The sequence below is a fragment of the Medicago sativa genome, chromosome 2 (genome assembly GCF_051527215.1).
Source record: "Medicago sativa cultivar Bolivia chromosome 2, Bolivia_mono, whole genome shotgun sequence".
Lineage (NCBI taxonomy): Eukaryota > Viridiplantae > Streptophyta > Magnoliopsida > Fabales > Fabaceae > Medicago > Medicago sativa.
Genome location: NC_140750.1, coordinates 74,255,645 through 74,272,028, shown reverse-complemented (window position 1 = coordinate 74,272,028; position 16,384 = coordinate 74,255,645).

Here is a 16,384-nt window from a genome sequence, read left to right as displayed (position 1 = left end):
TTTCTACTGCTGACTAAATATGTTTTCATATGTTTTCGTGATCAAGCCATTTTGGATATTTCATTTTGTAACCCGTAATGCATGAATACTCTAAATATTGTATTATGGTTTATAATTATCTATCATTTCGCGATTTATCATTCCGATATAATATTTTGTCAAAAAAGTAGCTGAACCCCGTGCGAAGCACGGCTTTGTAACTAGTAAATCATGAAAATGAAAAAATGGCTCATTAGTTAGTAGATTAAATTTGTTAAATGTTGCCAAAAAAAAAACGAAATTTGTTAATTATTTATACTTTTGAAATTATTGTGGCACATCATATCACCTTTCCACATCAATCATTTGTCTCATTAATTTGTATTGGAGTTCATTACATGGCATCTTTTTCCAATTCTTGCAGGAAAGATGGTGAAATAGCTAGGAGTAATTTGAAGATATAATAATTATACTTAAAAATATTTTATAAAAAAAAACACAAAACTATAATATGATTCTCCATCCTGATGAGGAATGGAGTAGTATTCTCCATCCTAATGAAAAAACGTGAATTTGCAACTAATATAATAGCAAGCTTGATTATCTTATATGCATGGTTGAATTTACACAAAACACATGCAACGTAACTATAGAAATTTGTTATGGCATTTAGAACTTTGATGATGAGGAACCGGGTCCCGTTTTGAGTCAAGAGCATGGTCCTGATATGAAATCGTCATTGTGATCAGTATTGAAGGACGTTTGCACGCATTGAAGCGCCGGACAATGGAGCATTAATTCATAGCAAAGTGTGAAATATACTAAATTGGAAGTGTTGCATGTAGTAGTATCAATTTTATAGCATTAATTCATGATCACTATATAAAAGACTAATGGTTTTCTCTGCACACTTGAAATCTGGGGAAGTACTAATAAGATTTAACTTCGAAAATTTGTGTTTTCTCATCACATAAGGAATAGCCATGTAGTTTAGAGGTCAATGCACTCTCACTCCCATGGGGGCTCCAATGGAGAAAATTTTGACACCAAATCCAACATAGAAAAGCTAATAGAGCGTAAAGGAGGGAGAATATAATGAATTCCACAGAAAATTGAGGCCAAATTCATTTTGACGGTTGTCAGTTTTACTATTTAAACAGACAGTTAATCATATGCAAGGAACAATTGAAAAATGACTATTAGTACCGCTTTAATTTCTCTGACACAAAATATACACTTGTAGAAGAACGTTTCTAGAAAGAACAGAGACCAACAAAATTGAGATAACCCTGTTTGAGAATCGTCTCGAGTTTTCATTCTTTCTTACAATAACAGACAAATTGCATAATAGATCAATAGAGATAGATTGTTGTTAATTCATTTGCACATTGAACATATGGAGGTTGGTCTTGCTTTCACAATCAACACGTTGATTTATAACTAACAAGCAGGTGCGTGAAGATGGAATAATTCATAAAATAGAATTAGCCAGTTTTCTTGGATGCAAGAGATTGCCAGTTTGGTCCTTGTTGGCATTATATAAGCACGAATGATCTAGCAGCTTCAATATTTTGTTTCTTCGTGATAAGTTTCTCGACAAAATCTGCATGGTACACTAAAGTTTCAATTCAACAAAACTAAACTAGTTATGTCATCAAGTCAGTTCTAATTAACCAAAACTAAGCAGCTTCATTATTTTGTTTCTTCATCTTCTTCTTCTTCTTCCTCTTCTACTTCTTCCACTTCCGCTTCTTCTTCTTCCACTTCCACTTCTTCCATTTCTTCGTCCACTTCCACTTCTTCTCCTTGTTTGCTTTCTATAGCCACCTTTGATTTCTTACACGAAATGTACAATTCCTTGTCATCATCAACAAAAGACCTCTTAGCTGACAATGCAATAGTATCTCTCTTCTGAACAGATTCATCAAAAGACCCCACTTCCACTTCTTCTTCCTCTTCCACTTCCTCTTCCTCTTCCTCTTCCACTTCTTCTCCTTGTTTGCTTTCTATAGCCACCTTTGATTTCTTACACGGAATGTACAATTCCTTGTCATCATCAACAAAAGACATCTTAGCTGACAATGCAGTAGTATCCCTCTTCTGAGTAGATTCATCAAAAGACCCCACTTCCACTTCTTCTTCCACTTCCACTTCTTCTTCTTCCACTTCGACTTCTACTTCTTCTTCTTCTTCTTCTTCTTCTTCTTCTTCTTCGTACAATTCCTTGTCATCATCAACAAAAGACATCTTATCTGACAATGCAGTAGTATCCCTTTTCTGAGTAGATTCATTAAAAGACCCCACTTCCACTTCTTCTTCCACTTCCTCTTCCGCTTCTTCTTCTACTTCTTCCACTTCCTCTTCTTCTCTCTTCTTCTTCTTCTTCTTCTTCTTCTTCTTCTTCTTCTTCTTCTTCTTCTTCTTCTTCTTCTTCTTCTTCTTCTTCTTCTTCTTCTTCTTCTTCTTCTTCTTCGTACAATTCCTTGTCATCATCAACAAAAGAAATCTTAGCTGACAATGCTGTAGTATCCCTCTTCTGAGTAGATTCATCAAAAGACCCCACTTCCACTTCCTCTTCTTCTTCTACTTCTTCTTCTTCTTCTTCTTCTTCTTCTTCTTCTTCTTCTTCTTCTTCTTCTTCTTCTTCGTACAATTCCTTGCCATCATCAACAAAAGACATCTTAGCTGACAATGCAGTAGTATCCCTCTTCTGAGTAGATTCATCAAAAGACCCCACTTCCGCTTCTTCTTCCACTTCCACTTCTTCTTCTTCCACTTCGAATTCTACTTCTTCTTCTTCTTCTTCTTCTTCTTCTTCTTCTTCTTCTTCTTCTTCTTCTTCTTCTTCTTCTTCTTCTTCTTCGTACAATTCCTTGTCATCATCAACAAAAGACATCTTATCTGACAATGCAGTAGTATCCCTTTTCTGAGTAGATTCATCAAAAGACCCCACTTCCACTTCTTCTTCCACTTCCTCTTCCTCTTCTTCTTCTACTTCTTCCACTTCCTCTTCTTCCTCTTCTTCTTCTTCTTCTTCTTCTTCTTCTTCTTCTTCTTCTTCTTCGTACAATTCCTTGTCATCATCAACAAAAGACATCTTAGCTGACAATGTTGTAGTATCCCTCTTCTGAGTAGATTCATCAAAAGACCCCACTTCCACTTCTTCTTCCACTTCCACTTCCTCTTCTTCTTCTACTTCTTCTTCTTCTTCTTCTTCTTCTTCTTCGTACAATTCCTTGTCATCATCAACAAAAGACATCTTATCTGACAATGCAGTAGTATCCTTCTTCTGGGTAGATTCATCAAAAAACCCCACTTCCACTTCTTCTTCCACTTCCTCTTCCTCTTCTTCTTCTACTTCTTCCACTTCCTCTTCTTCTTCTTCTTCTTCTTCTTCTTCTTCTTCTTCTTCTTCTTCTTCTTCTTCTTCGTACAATTCCTTGTCATCATCAACAAAAGACATCTTAGCTGACAATGCAGTAGTATCCCTCTTCTGAGTAGATTCATCAAAAGACCCCACTTCCACTTCTTCTTCTTCTTCTTCTTCTTCTTCTTCTTCTTCTTCCACGTCCACTTCCTCTTCTTCTTCTTCCACTTCTACTTCTACATCTTCCACTTCCAGTTCTTCCATTTCTTCTTCCACTTCCACTTCTTCTCCTTGTTGAAAATAAGGTTGGAAATATGAATGATAAAATAAAAATAAAAAACATGAAAAAGACATGGGAATTTTTGTTGGATTTGTAAGTGAATGAAGGATAGTTACCAGCGATTGAATTGAAACAGTGAATGATTGAGTTGTACCCAAAACACAAATGAGAAACACAAGAGGAAGAGGCGAAAATAAATAACGTTGTAATGTTTTTTTTTAAAAAGGAAACGTTTTAATGTTATTTTTTTTAAAAGGAAACGGTGTAATGTTTTTTTTTTAAAAAGGAAACGTTGTAATGTTGAATCGTTGTAATATTTTATTGATAAGTCATACCGGTTGACATTTAAGTAAATAAAGTAAAGTAAATAAATAGGAAAATGTTATTTATCTAGAAAAATACCATCAAGAATTTTTCAAGACACATGTGGCAAATTTTAATTGCATGATTTATTTGCCCACTTCCTATTTTTCAGCCACACCTCCTTGAATTGTGGCAAATAGTGCATTGTGATTGGTTACTCTTTATTCTTGAAGAATTCTTGATGTTTTTTTTCTAGAGATATAGCATTGCTCAAATAGATATTATATTGATAAGTCATACCTGTTGATATTTAAGTAATAAAGTAAAGTAATAAATATCTTCTCAAATTTAATTTACACGCTCATACGATTTGGAGTCTTGACGAGAAAACCCTAACTTGTTATGAGAAGGCTCATCAACAGCCATTATTGAACTGCATATAAAGCAATGAAACAGAAAAATCAGCACATGATCACTTCAAACAAAAAAAATTTTAAAAAATAAAAAATTTGTAGAATATTCTAGATCAATCATCATCAGGTAGTAATAGAATATCTTCTATTACTATCTCATATTTTATTGATGAGTCATACCTGTTGACATTTATGGAAACAAAGTAATGAATATCTTCTGAGATTTACACACCCAATTATATCTTTGAATGAAGGTATGTATTGATATTAATAGTTGGATAGACTTTATGGACTCTCCAATTTTATTTTTTTAACTATTTCATATCAATAGGAATCAAAATCGCTTGTACCAAAAAAAAAAAAAAGGAATCAAAATCGCAAAACACTTGTTAATCTTATCAAAAATTTTAAAAGTAGTGTTAAATATATGAGTTTAATATACAAATACCGGCAATTTAAAATAGTTTTATAATGTCATCCAAAGACATCTATATTATATAAATTTGAGACCTATTTTTCAAGTTTCAATATTGTAGTGACATGTGGCGCTCTTGAGAAACACTCTTAAAAAACCAAGCATTCTCATGCATTTGACATTTATGACAGTTATTTTTCTTATACTCCCTCCGTTTCAAAATGAGTGTCGCTTTAGGTGTTTACACACATATTAAGAAATGCAATGATTAAGATAAAGAGAATGATTATTTTACCAAATTATCCTTATTAACTATTGGTTAGTTTTAAAAGTAATACTTTGGAAGTAATGTGCAGAGTATTAATTGGAGGGTACAATTGAAAAGAAAAAGTTATTATTGCATTGGAAACTGAAAGCGACACTCATTTTGAAACAATTTTTTTGGGCTAAAGCGACACTCATTTTGAAACGGAGGGAGTAATACTTTTTTTTATTTGATCATGATGTATGCATTAAAACAAATATGGATTCAAATGAGTATCAAATAATCAATGTCATAATTGATATTTGAATATTGAAATTGGAATGGCAACGAAGGACCGTATATCATATATGCATTCCACAATCAATCATTAAAGTGTTTATAAAATTTTAAATCAATGCACTTAATAGAGAACATAAAGTGTGCAATTTTTTGACGAATGTGTACAATATTTTTCTTTTTTGACTTATATACAGTTACATATTATTTTTTTCTCATACACAAATAAAATGACTCATGAATCCATGTCAATACCTTAATTTTTATTTTTATTTTTGTAATAATATAATAATAATAATGATGTGATAAAAAAAATGATTGAAAAATGATGTGAAACAATTTATTTAGTTGAAATCATGTTAAATATACTTTATTCAAAGTGGCGTTAAAACAATTAAATACATTATGATGATTTGATTTCCTTAATAACGGGGAAAAACCATATGTAGCTGGATCATTGTAACAGAAATAGCAATAATTAGAAATAAGAAAATCAAATCATACAACGAAGGAGAGAGAAAAAAACGGAAAAAAATTTATGTTAGGAAAAAAATCATTCAAACAAAAAAAAGAGTTGTAACCGATAAATTAGTAAATGCAAAGGAATGACTGCGTGAAAATCAAATCGGATGAATAAGCCAAAAAGGAAAAAAAAAAGGAAAAAACCTTATGGAAAAAATTCTAAAAAAAAAGTTTTTTAAAAAAAAAGTTGTAACTGAAAAATTAGTAAATGCTGACGGCGTGTAATTACCTTTCATGCCAAATTAGAATCAGTTAGTTTACCAAATTATCCTCTGAAAATTACTATAAATTAGTCTCATGGCTTCACAAATTTATCACCTCACTACGTCGCCCGTTTTTCTATGTTTAGTTTTTTATATTGTTTTTTCTTATTACAAGGTTGTTTGTCACGATTTGTTTTGTTATGTTTTTGTGTTTTTATATTTATTTTTTATCATGGATGGTTTGTTGTTTGTTTTTTTGTTTATATTATTATGTTTTGGCTCAGTCGAATATGATACACATTGAATTTGTTTCCGATTTCTGATAGACTCCACTACACTACTAAGAACAGTTACGAAATTTACTAGGAATTGCTGTAAAGTTTTCACTGAAATAAATGCAGAATAGAAGACAAATGTAAAGAGACAGTTCTTCATTCATTATTTAGGGTTGTGGCCTAGAGCCTACAATATATAGTGGAGGTGACATACAGTAGAATTACTTGTCTATCCTCCAGAATTCAAATAAACTCATAACAAAGAAAGAGGCCTAATGCTACGGCCCAAACTACTTAGTTATAAACCCTTTCAGCCAAAAGGGCTTCTTGGTGCTCCTTTTGCCATTTAGGCCCAAGTGCCTATCAATTTCTCTCATTTACATAAAGAAATTTGGTATATTTATTTTTTATAGAGGATAGTTTGTTTTTTTTGTTTATAATTTTATTTTTTGGCTCGATCGAATGTGATGCACATTGAATTCGTTTTCGATTTCTCTAATTTACACAAAGAAATTTGGAGTATCATTTGTCGAAACGTGTTTAATTTTTACGGAATGTTGAATGAATTGCATATAGAATACTACTTCGCTTGTCTTTCTATTTGTTAAGAACATTCTGTAAATTAAAACTTCCAAAATCCAAAACGTGGTATGCCTCTTTTCAATACCATGCGTTTTTTCAAAAAATGTTTCTACTTTTTCCTCCAATACTATTGTTGTATAAATTTTTTTCATGACTATTGAAGAGCCAATTAGTTTTCTTCGTTAAAATTAGTTGATTTAATTTGACTCATGTTTTTTTCTTTTGATTGTTGTAGGAGATGTATAAACTTCCGATTGTTTTCAAAAGAAACTTTATTTCTCATGCTTGGAGTTGGGCATAATCGTTACATCTCTATATAGACTACTTTTGTTTGATGATTTTCTTTGTCGTAATTTTTTTTTTATTTTGAAGAAACTGAAAGAGAGATATTACTGAAAAAAGATAGGTGATCGGGTTAAGCACAATATGTGCTTAACCAGGGCTCAAAACAAAATCCCAACAGAAACATAAAGAAAAAAAATCAAAGAGCAAAAGTATGAAACCGGCATTACAATGTGAATAATCCTAAACAAATTTGCATTACAATGTGAAGAATCCTAAACAAGCAAATGAATTTGTTCATTAAGCATGACAATCAAGAAAGCAATTAGGATGAGCCTTCAACCACCACCAAGAATGAAGTTTCATTTTATTAAGCATTAAGCATTTGATCAATGGATGAATGCTTTTTTTCGAAATATTTACATGTTCCACTCCTTCCAAATGATCTATAAGGAAATGATCCGCATGTCCGCTGTAAATTCTAATTACTCCTTTTTGTATTTTTATTCAAAAAAATTAGATATTTATCCGTGACTGAGGGAAGTTTTATAAAGGTTTCATCAAGTTGTGAGGGTTGCTTCTGCAAATTTATGATGCTATCATATTTTTCTATCGTATAATTAATGACGTTGTAGTGTGGTTTATAAGCTTGAGAGACGAAAGTTTCACATGATTCCCTAAGAAATAAAAAAAAGTGTAATAAATCAGCAGAAAAAAAAAGAGAGAAATGTAGAAAAAATAGCTCTTGGTACAACTATGCTACAAAAGAATACTATAATTCAATAGAAAAATATCAGTCATCTATGTTCTTTTTTTAAAAAAAGACTGCCGTCCATTGTGTTGTTTGATTGAAGTTTTGGGATTTGCAGGAACTAAATAGGTTTCAATAACATGTTTTAGCTCAATGAACAGTTCCAATTCATATCTTTAACAGATGTTTATTCTAACTTTAGTATAATCAGTCGAAAATGTTGCATTTGCATCCACAGAGAAATAGACGGAACAAATTTCTTTTTTTCGAAAATTTGGATTATTTATAAACTTTTTTTTTAGGGAGATTATTTTTGTTCTTTAGTTGTTTTTTTTGAGTAAATGATATTTATATTTATTTGTATTTAAATGAAAATTCGCATGATATTTATTTACTTTTGTTCTTTATTTGTTTTTTTTGTCTTATTTTGTGCATATTCTAACATAAAAATATGCAAAGTGATTCTTTATTTTCATTTAGAACGTGTACATCAATACGAGTTGATGTGCATTTAATTATCATTCCCCCAATTAAAGGTAATAATATGTTTTTAGAAAAGGTAAGAAATAATTTTTTTTTGACAGAAAGGTAAGAAATTATTTATCAACTACTCTTTTCAATTTTCATCATTTCCAGAAGTTTTTTTGGTGGTGGCCGGGGTTTGAAATCCGGACCTTGCGTGTTTTATGCATTATCCATACCAACTGATATAAGCTCACGAGGACATCATTTACTGAAGTAGATACATTCACACCCTTATCTCTAATCTTTATTATAAACATTTCCCCTATTTTATTTTGATAGTACACATGGCAACTTTACAATGATAGGTGCATTTAATTCTTTCTTTCATCTACACACCAACATGTTTTTTTTTAGGGAATATACACACCAAAATGTCAAGTGCTAAAATTCGGATGACAATTTATTGTACCAGGATTGCAACCGAAAATTTTGGAAAACAAAGGGTAATGAGTTTCTTGATTTTTTATTTTTTTTAATAAACATTACATATGAAATTAACCGAAAATTTTGGAAAACAAAGGGTAATGATTTTCTTGATTTTTTTTTAATAAATATTGTGATCTTATTGTGACTAATCAATTAAAAATTATATTGACAATTATAATCAACTTTAAAAATTGTTGTGACCTTATTGTGACTAATCAATTAAAAATTCTATTGACAATTATAATCAACTTTTTTTTTTGACGTCAAAGACAATTTCATTAACGAAAGTCTGGCAATAAATCAAATGCCAAGACTGCAGAAATACAAGGTGGAGTTTCTTCAATCCATATGCAATCTAAATTCTTAAGAGCATATTTTGCTAATCAACTTTAAAATTGTTGGTTTGTTTTTTGAAAATTTTAGTATTTATAAAATTGTTGCTACATTGTTTAAAATTTTTAGTGTTCGAGTTTATAATTTGACGCCACGATATTTGATAGTCACAATAATTTCTTTTAAAGAATATTTATTTGCCTAAACTACTAAGGATGCATTGAAAAAAGAAAATTATTTAGAAATCATTGATATGTTTTATTTGCCTTGACTTCAATGGAAATGATATGCCTCAATTAATACAATTCTACGCCTCAATCCGTGAAAAAAAAAATTAGCACAATTGTACGGATTCCTAAACAGAAAAAACAAAAACGCTTTCTATTGTTTTTTAAATCCTTATTACTATTCATTGCAATTTATTTAGAATGATTACCTATTTACTATCATTATTAAATTCAATGGCGTTTCCTTCCTTAATTTCTCATTTAGATAAATGCTATTAAGTTATGTAATTGATATTGTCAGTTTCAATCTTCATGTTCTTAATATAAATAGCGGTAAATTGTAAGCAATTTTTCACACCATTGCAATTGAAAATTCTACCTTTTGCACTCTTTTATCCCAATCTCATGTCTCTTTTCTTCCTTTTTATTAATTTATAGGTTTCATACTTAAATTTGGCTCCCAAGTAATATTTTATTTCAAAAATTTGAGAAGTTTCTCTTAAGAAATAAATATTGGGTGTTAGTTGTTAGAATTACATTAGCAAACAATATTATTTACTTCATAAATCTCTATCTCTATTATAAGCATTTCCCTTATTTTATTTTGATAGTACATGCGACAAACTTATGTTGAAATGTGCATTTATTTTTTTATCTCATATATACACCAAAATGTAATATGTTAAAATTCTAAGAAGTATTTAATGCATTTAATCACGTATTAATTTGTCTTTATTACTAAGACATTTCTAAGCCAAGAATAATATTCCCGTAACCGAATAATTAGAATAAGAAAACTCTTCATATAAGTGTTCCATGTTTGTGTGTATGCATTCATGATGAAAAATTTAAAAATAAACTTTAAACATTTTGAATTATTTTTTTGAAGGAAAAACATTTTGAATTATATGCACATTTACATGAATTAAAATGCAATTTTGTCAAAAAAAATGCAATTAAATAAAGAAAAAAAAGTTTATTAACATATATATAATTTTTGCGTTAGTTTTGGGGTTTTTTTGTTTGACGTTAATTTTTGGGTTAATTGCATCACTTTTATCATGAAAACAAATTTAATATTCGTTGATCACCTTTTAAAGGTCATATTACAACTTTCATTTTTCATCAAAAAGAAATTACACCTCTTATTTGATTTGATATCAATTAAAGATGATTTATTGCATATGTTTTTTGGCAGCAAATTTCGGGTCTACATTACCTCTATGTTCTCACCATGCTTTGATTTCTTTTGCTATAAATATTACTTCAACTATCACCATTCTTCACACCATTTTAACATTCGGTTATAGAATTCAAAATTATTTCAAAATAATCATGTTTGTTCATTTATATTTTTTTTATCCATTTTTTTATAAAATTATTTGTATTATTTTTCTTTATATTGCCTATAAATAGTGTATCATCCTTATTCTCTAAATATCACATATTTGTTTTTGGTACTTGACTACTCTGAGTTTGCAATTTATTTAAATCCATTATTTTGCCTAATCTTCTGTTCAATTTTTCTTCTTTAGCAACAGTTGATATTTATGGGTTGTTCTTCAACCAATTGTTCTTTGGTTTTGACTGAATTTTATTGATTTGTTCTATTTTTCCAGATGTAGATTCAACTAATGATGAAACACAAGGCTGCAATAATTGAAGTTTGATTACATGGATTTGTAGAGTTGAATATTTGTAGAGTTGAATATTTTACAAAACTAAATATTACAAAACTAATATCAACCAAAGGGATTTGTAGAGTTGAATATTTTACAAAACTAATAAAAGTTGTAATTGTTTTTTTACATAGAGTTGTATATTTTAATCAAGCTTTATATTTTGAGTTGTAAATATTAAAAATTTGATTAAAGTGTCTGATATATGAATTTTAAGTAGTTTTATTTGCATTGAGATTGTAAAAATGCTAGCAGTAATATTGATATTGTTGCAAGTGTCTAACTAATCACACTAATGACGAGTTAGAGTGTTAGAATATAAACCGATTCAAAATAAAACTACAAATTGGAACAAAAAACAGAAAATCTCACAAAATCTAATATCATTGCATATGTTTGAATGTCCTTTGTGAAAACCTCTCGGATTAGATCATATTTTAATATTATTCGATTTTTTTTTATCTCAAATTGATCTAAACCGCATGTTGAACTCTGTTATGACAAGCCAAGGCGAGCCACTGTTTTTTTTTCTTATATGAATATGTATGTTGTATAGATTGTATATATTTTACTAAGTTTGGTTTTTCACTTTTTAATTGAAATGAAATTTGGGTATAAAAAAGTAGATTTATCAACAAAAAAACTTCTTTTTTCTCTCATCATTTGTAACATCTGTGTCAAAATAAGAAAGTTATGGATTTTTAGTGAAACAAAGGTTTGAAAAAAATTGTTTGTGGCTGTTTGTCACTGTCAAAATAAGTACCGTCAAGAACACAACTGATAAATGACATCTCTAAAAAAAATTGTTAGCTTAAAGTAAAATTTCACACTAGCGCACACACCCTTAGTCAAGAAGAAATGCATCAAATTTTTGAAAATACCAACACTAAATTATAGCGGTCTTTAACTTCATAGGGAATTAATCCTTGATAAAAATCATGGGATTGACTTTCTATTGTGTTTGATAGATCAATTCATTGCTCTTCTACTCATGTATCTTTCATGATTATTTAAAGTTGCAATTTTTGGGTTGTCTTGATCCAATTAAAGTTGCAATTTTTGGGTTGTCTTGATCCAATATATAGCACCTATACTCACACAATAAGATGTCGAGCCATGACCTAATTTCATTGTTATTCTTTTTAGCGAATCCTGCAAATTAAAAGTATGCCAACCAAAATTATTACAAGAGAATCGATCAAAGTATGGACTTCATCTTGATAAAAAATTTGGGACAAATAACTTCTTTGATGTTATGTAGTTACTAAGTTTGACATAAGAATGCAAAGTAAATGTCTTTTATGTATGTCACGTCTTTTAAGAGCATAATAATGCACATAAGTGTCTTTTAACACAAAAAACTTCTTAATGATCATTGGACCATAATGATTCTTGGGTATGATATTTAATGTCGTTATTAAAAAAACAAAAGTCGCAGTGAATTTCTTTTTGGTGAAAAAAAGTTATGGTGAATGAATGTTAATTTTGTATAAGGTAGGAAACATCTTAGAGATAAAAGAGCACTCACTAAGATATTTACATTTACCTAGCTCCAAAGATACACGAAGGGGCTCAAAACCTGTAACCTTTAAATCTAAAGTATGTCTTTACACTGCTAGACTAAACCATGTTTGATGGTAGGGATATGATAGATACATGATAGGATATGAAACTGGATACAAACTTATATGGACATGATAAACATTAATCATATCATGCGTTTGATGCGCACATGATATCATTATAATTAAATGAAAAAATTAATCTCATAATTAATTAAATATTATAAAAATGACATGTAAATGATTATAATAACAAATATATATATATATATATATATATATATATATATTATTTTAAAAAAGTCAACATTTTAAAAATGGTAGAATATCATTATAATAAATAAAGAATGATCTTCTAATTCTATAGAAATTCATGATAGTTTCTAATCCAGCATATACCTAGGATAAAAATTACAAAGGAAATAGGATAGGAAAATGGTTTATTTTATCATGTCTCTTTGGTGCATCAAATATGATATTTAAGCTGGATGTGATTAATATATTATATCATGTTTCCCTATCTTGACCATCGAACAGTAGATAATCTCAAAGAACTAGGAAGTGGATTTTTCTTTCAAATTAATCATGATAAATGACATATTCCTTATACCTGAATCATCTCTCTTCTTAATTGTTCTTGCTGATGGGTTTGTTGAAGAAATTAAAAATTTTGGATAATTAATTTACCTAAAAATTAGACTCAAATAAAAAATGGCATATCATTTAAAAATACCAAATAAGCATGTAATTTGTTATTCATCATAACACATCAACATATAAAAACTTAAATTTAATATAAAATAAATTAAACAAATGACATGAAAAAAAACTAAGAAAATAATTCAAAATAATGTTCAGATTTTCAAGAAAACCTACAATGGTTGTATCATTATATTAGGCTAAGAACAACCACAAAAATGAGAACAGTCACACAAGTGAGATTGACACACTTAAGACGATAACATATTTCCCTTAAGTGCGAGCCATTTGCATCTATGGTATATAGATACATATCCAAATAATATTAGACAGAGGCACAACATGCTAAAAATGATGGGTTGGTAGTGGTTTCTTGCAAAGAGAGAAAAGAAATTAGAAAAAAGAAAAAGATAAAGAAGGAATTTGAAGTTGATATAAATGATAAGGAAAAAATAAGGAGTGTGATGTTTGTCTGTGACAGTAAAGAGAATAAAGTGAGTGACTGGTAATTTCATGGTTTGAGTTTTTTGAGTAATTGTTTTACTAAAACATTAGACTTATTTTTTTTTTAGGGAAAAAAATTAGACTTAATAAAAAAAACAATCTTTTTAAAATGTCTAATAAGAATGTATTTTCTCAACTTAGAATAACACATCAGAATTTCAATCAAAGACCAAATATGTTGGAATTTGAAACGATATAGGTTAAATAAAAAATATCATGAAACTGAATAATATCCAAAAGATAAATTTTAAGATAATTTTTTTTTAAAAAAAATAACATTCAAATACTCAAAAAATAGTTCATCATAATGTTGATACTTCAGGGAGGAGCCTATGCTAGATTGAATCATTAAATTTGTATAAGAGCAGCTACACAAGTAAGGTTGATATCACATCTTCACTTACAATGTTTAATAAGCATGTATTTTGTTAACTCCACTTAACAGTTAACACATCTTTATATTGCTATTGTCACATCTCATCAAAGACCATTAGTAAAGGAAATTGAAAAATATAGGTTGGATTAAAAAAAATAGAATCAAAGCAAATGACATCAAAAACTAAATTTTAAGATAAAAGAATTAAGCAAACGGCATAAAAAAAAGTCTATCACAATGTTGGTACTTCCGGATGGGCTTAAATAGGGTAGGATAACCACAAAAGTAAGGTTGACACCACATCCAAATTCTCAAGGTATTAAGTATATGGAGTCTTCTCGCTTATATGTTTATCACCTTATGCTCTTCCATCTAATGTGCAACTTTAAGTCATATATGACATAATAATATCTATCCCTTAAGTTTGAGACTCTTTGCATCTATGATCCGGTGACACAACTAAATAAGACTAGGGAAGGTGTGACATGGTAAAAAAGGTGGGTTAGTGGTGATTTAATGAAGGGAGATTTTTGTTCCTTTCATGAAAAGAGAGAAATGAAGAGAAAAAATAAACTAGAAAAACAAAGAAGGCATAAAAGGAATTTGAAATGAACGAAATAATAAGAAAAAAAAGGGTTTGTGCGTTGTCTGTGAGAATATAGAGAATAAAGTAGTTGCTGGTAATTTACGTGTTTGTTGAAGGAGTTGTATATTTTTGGGTAAATTTTTTACCAAAAAATTAAAATAAAAAAGTCACATTATTGTAAAAACTGTAATAAGCGTGTATTTTATCAACTCAACATAACGCATATCCAGTTTTCCATTGTCAAATCCCACCAAAAACGAAAAGTGAAGGATTTTAAAATAATAGAAGTTGAATAAAAAATATAGCCTGAAAGCGAATGACATCCAATAAATAAAATTTGAGATAAAAAAAATCAAGCAAATGACATCCAAAAACTAACAAAAATGTTTATCATAATATTGGGATAATATTGAGATTCCTGGTCAGCCTACAGTGAGATGGATATTCATATTAGGTCAATATCAACCATACAAGTGAGATTGACACCGCATCTCAAGACAAAACCTTAAGGCATTAAGTACATGGAGCATCTCATTTATATGTTGTTGAAAATTTACTCTTCCATCCAATGTAGAATGTCAAGTCACACTTGACACATTGACATCTCTTAATCAAGTGTGCGACCATCCGTGTCTGTAATTATGTGACATAGTCAAACAAGGTCAAACAGAGGCACAACGTGTTCAAGAAGGTGGACTGGAAGTGGTTTCATGAAGGAGTTGAAGATTTTTGGGTAATTATTTTACCAAAAAATTAAACTTAATTAAAAAAATGTCACATCGTTTTAAAATGTTTAATAAGCATGTATTTTGTCAAATCAACATACATCATATGGATTTTTCCATTGTCAAATAATTCCAGAGACCAGACATGAATGAGTTTGAAATGATAGAGGTTGAATAAAAAATAGCATGAAAGCGAATGACATCTAAATACTAATTTTTTTAATAAAATAATTAAACAAATGACATCCAAACCCTAACAAAGTTGTTCATCTTAATGTTAGAACGGTAGATGAAGCCTGCATTAGGTTGGATCACCGTATTAGGCTAAGAGCAACCACACAAGTGATATTGACATCACATATTCACTGAAAATGTCGAATAATCATGTATTTTGTTACCTAATCATAATACATCTACAATTTTTTTATATTGTGATCCCACCAAAGACCAAAATAAAAGAATTTAAAATAATAAAAGTTAGACAAAGATATTGCATGAAGGTGAATGACATCTAAAATCTTATATTTAATATAACAAAATTAACCAAATGACATCCCAAAACTAAAAAAATTAATTATAATGTTTGGATTTCAGAGGGATCCTACAATAGATTGGATCATCACATTTGAACAAGAGAAACACCACAAGTAAGATGGACACCACATATCTATCTCAAACCCGAAGACATTAGGTATATTGGCCATCTCACATATATGTTGCTCAATATATACTCTTGCATTAAAAGTAGAAGTTTAACTCATACATGACGCATTAACATCTCTCTCAACATCTACTCTTACATAAAATGTGAAATTTTAACTCACATTTG